The sequence below is a fragment of the Myotis yumanensis genome, unplaced genomic scaffold, assembly GCF_028538775.1.
Source record: "Myotis yumanensis isolate MYYU_CA2020_CCGP unplaced genomic scaffold, mMyoYum1.0.hap1 SCAF_1, whole genome shotgun sequence".
NCBI lineage: Eukaryota > Metazoa > Chordata > Mammalia > Chiroptera > Vespertilionidae > Myotis > Myotis yumanensis.
The window spans coordinates 209,750,676-209,755,300 of record NW_027223752.1 but is presented as its reverse complement, the minus strand read 5'-3'; positions in this window follow the sequence as shown (position 1 = coordinate 209,755,300).

Here is a 4,625-nt window from a genome sequence, read left to right as displayed (position 1 = left end):
CATCTTCACTGATTTCATGGTTTTATTGTTTGCGACCTATTTTAAGTACATTATAAGTGGTGTAGGGATAGGAAATAAAGTCATCTCTGAATATTTAATAATATGGTAAATGTGACTTGTGGATTAATCAACTACAGTAAATGGCTCTGCCTAAAAAAGCAGTGGTCATGTTTAAAAACTGCAAATTTCAGGGGAATAAAAATTTGGTATCCTTTTTTTTATTATGGTTGTTCCTGGTTTAGGTGAATGGAAAATGAAATTGTGGTTTCATTTACATTCTTATTTATATTACATTTCTATCAGAAACAGTGTTTCTGTTTTGGATGATGCAAATCATCCCAAAACTTGGCTCACTTTATCAGGATTATCACTTAGTCTAATATAACCCAGTGTACTGGGTTGTACACAAACATATTGTATGTCAACTATAATTGAAAAATAAATTATTTTTAAAAATCTATCGGTTTTTCTATGGGTTGGGATTTAAGGGTTTCAGCTGAACGATTTGGTTCTTGGTCCCAGATTTGCAGTCATGCTGGATGGAGCTGAAACAACAGGGAGCTAGAGCAGCTGGGGCCTGGCAGGGCATCAGCTCTCTCTTATTTCAAAGGCCTTGCCATGTTTCTTTTCATGGATTAGTGTGGGCTCCTCACAACAGTGTGCTCACAGCAGTCAGACTGTATGTGACCACTTAGGGCTCTAGCATGAGTGTTCCAGTTAGTATGTTAAAAGCCCCATTGCCATTTATTTACAGCCCAGACTCTGAAGTCAGTAGCATTTCTGCACAAGCCTGCCTATCAAAGTGCAGGAAGGAAAGACTCCCACCCTCCTCACATTTTTAAAATAACGTGGGATGGAACATTTTGCAATAATTCACATCCTTCCCACATGCATAGTCAACTCACAGCTTTTCCCAGGAACTCTAATTTGAATCCCATTATATCAGCTCAAAATCTAGTAGTTTATCATCTACTCAGGTTCAGGTATGCATGAGGCACTTGGGTACAAATCTGAAGATGTAGGAACTTAGGTCCTGGCAGGTGTGGCTCAGTTGAGTGTAGTCCCGTGCACCCAAAGGTCGCCAGTTTGATTCCCAGTCAGGGTATATACCCAGGTTGCGGATTTGATCCCCAGTGGGGTGCATGCAGGAAGAAGGCAACCCATCAGTATTTCTCTCATCAATGTTTCTCCCTCTCCCTGTCCAAAATCAATAAAAACACTAAAAAACACACCTGTGAACTTAAAAGAGAGGTTCTCTGCCCTGTTCAACCTGAATATCAACCCAAATACCTGTTAGCCATATTACTATTCTAGACATCCCTTGTTAAAAAAAAAAAAAAAAAAAAAGGTACACGCCAGTCACTTGGCCAGCAATTCTGAAGCAGAGCCGGCTCACATTGCCAGTTCTTTGACTAGAGCTCAACCATATTCCCCAGGGGCTCGTCATGGCTGTGGTCCTACCTTTCCCATAAAGTAGGTAGCTCATGCTTGCCGCTGACTAGTTTTCCTAGCCTGCCCATAGAAACCGAGGACCCCAAGGCCTGTTTATACTACCCCTGTCCCAACTGGTGTATTTTTTAAATCTGTGGAGTTCTCAAGTATCAGTTGAAATCCATTTCACAAAAGCCACCCATGCCTCCTGGAAGCAGTCCCCTTTTTATTTTGGGTTCCCTGTGAAGCTTTGGGCAGGTCTACGTGGTTATTTCTGGGACACGTAGAGGGTCATCTGTGTGTCTGAACTGGCCTGTGGTGCACTGCCATCCTTCTGAGGTCTTAAACAAAAAGCCATCACCCCACTCGGGATTTGATCTTTGCTGGAAGCCATTTCTGAATATGAGAACCTTTTGCAGGTTTAAAAGACTGTTTGGACCTTTATATTTTCTCCAAATCACTTGGAAATGGAATGATTTTTTTTTTTTTTTTTGCCTCACTCCTTTCAATTTAGACAGCAGCCAAGTGGCACCCTCAACCCTGCCCAGAAATCTTAGCCAATCAAGTTCCTTAGGTACATTTCCTATTTCCTATGTTACCACAGGTGACAGTTTTGCTAAACTTGACTACATCTTCAGAGTCTCAGCTTCCAGTAATTCCTCTCCTGTAATCCCTTCTTGACAGCCTACTTGGAAGGTCTTTAGGCTTCTGTTAACACCCCCATCCAGGCCCTTTAAGTTTTCATAATCTCCTCAAGGTCCTGCCAGCATTTATATGCCACTTGTTCCCACAACCAATGCAACATGTTTGAGATTTTTGTTATGCCTGCAGGCCACTTCCAGCTATCCAGTTCCTGTGTTAGAGTTTGATGGAAAAGCAGAATTGCTCTGAATGATGCAGAATAAGGGGTTTATTGTAGGGATTAGATCTTAGACAATTGTGGAACTGATGGGTCAGTCTGCAAACTATTGCCTCTGCATCTCGGTACCGGGCATGTTCTTATGTTCATAATAGAGACAAAAGTGAAACACAGAGGTCTCTTTAGGCCTAAGTTTGAAACTAGCACACCTTCATTTCTGCCTCACACTTTGCCTAAAGCAAGTCATAGGACAAGCCCAAGGTCAAAAGTGAAATGCAAAAGCCCATGTGGAAAGGAAATGCAAAAGTCCATGACAAAAGGCATGGATACGAGGAGAGGTAGAGAATTGGACCAGTTATTCAATCTGCAAGGACAGCAAAAGGGACCACGACTGCCCTGAATTCTAATGGCAGTGGGTTTGCATCTACCCCACACAGGACTGTTACGTTCCACTACAGCTGTTTAGCTATATATCTCCTCTACCTAACTCTTTGAGTACAGAGACTATCTTATGTATGAATGTACTCCTATTTCTTTTAGCACCTTGCCTTGCATATAATAGGTTCTAAAAAATATTGAATTGATGAATGAAGCCATAGACTTGTGATGACAGCCCTGATTTTCAAAACCTTATTCAGGGAGGTTCCTTTTTGCTATTTCTTTCCCCACCATTATTGGCTTCTACCTCCCAGGTCCCTCCTCTTTTGTCACCTTCCCATTCCCATCCTCCTTCTTGACCTACGCACATTCAGAGATGAGATAATCTAATGAACCAAACTACGATTTGAGGTTTGTATTTTAAAGTAAACTCTGCTTCTGCATGACAGTCATTCAGTTAACAAAGATTGTTTGATCATGAGCCTTGAACACTATAAGAAACCAAAGGGGTAATCTGAATATTTTCCAATGCAGACAACAAAAACCTGGTAAGCCCATTTCTGGAGTCTTGCTATGTGAGGACATCACAAATATTTAAAGGCTGTTATGCAAAAGAAGAAGAATTCTGTTGTGTAGCCACAGGAAAATTACAAGTTTAGGCTGAGAAATACTTATGAAGTGCCTATGTCTGGCCAAGAACTCTGCTTGAGGGTGGAAATTGAGAAATAAGTAAAAAAGGATACACTTCCTGTCATGGAGGAGCTAGTCTAGAGGGGCAGGGAGGCAGGCCTGGGCTCCCACAGACCTTTCTGGGTAGTTTTGCACCTGGGCAGTGTACTGGGTTGCACATGGAGCAGCAGGTGTCCTTCCCCTGGAAGTACATACGTAGGTCCTGGAACGTGACCTGCCCAGACAGCAGAGGGGATTTTCAGTGGGTGGGGGGTTGAGTCAGGTCTCAAACCTCAGACTGGTGCTGAGAATATAAGTTCCAGGAAGGTGTGGAATTTTGTTGGTTGTGCTCCCTGTCACATTCCCACTGACGTACCTAAGACAGTGCCTGGAACACAGTAGGCAACAATGGAATAGATGAAAGATTCAAGATTTAAAAACCAGGATATTTCACATAAAACCTGTACTTATTTGTTTTGCAAATTGGAAGATTTGACAACAGCAGGTGGCCTATTTGAGTGTGTGGAAGTGAAGGTTATGCCTGTTTTAACATGCACCTAGTCCAGCTTCACTCAATTACATTATTAATTTGGCCCTGGCCTTTGCAGCTGGTGGGTTAGTCACCGATATCTCTGCCAACTCTGTCTATGGAATCAAACTCTACCATTGAAATTTGGGTGTAGAGTTCCAAAGTGGAAACATGTTCTGTCAATGAACAGATTTGCATTATTTGAATATCATGAAAATTACCTACAGCACATTTTCATGGCTTAATCACGCCATTCAAGACTAATTTTATTACTTGTGTAATGTTCACAGAAAATAGAGATAAATCATCCATTCTGACAGCAAGGAAAAAGAATATCTTTGCTTAAATGAGAATTTAAAAAATATATAAGCATTACTAGTATATACAGTACAACGTGTTTTTTTTTCCACCATGAAGGTACTACTTTCACAAGCTTATGACCAGCGTGGTGGTGAGTGTTGTTGGTAATTGCTACATGCTAAATGGCAAATGCTGCTCCTTTAACACATCTTCCTTTAAGAAACAGACATTGTTCCCCAGATACTTGCTTCCTAATATATACAATAGATAATGGAGCAAAATATCTGAGAGTTCTTAGATGACCGTCTAGGTTTTCTTTTTCTTTATAGATCTCCTTTCACACTGAGATCACTGTGAAAAAAACTGCTTCCATGAATAACTTACTTATGTTGGAAAAGCAGAGAGCCCAAACAATAAACCCAATTTGATGCAGAACTATGAAGATATCAGCAGGAAAAA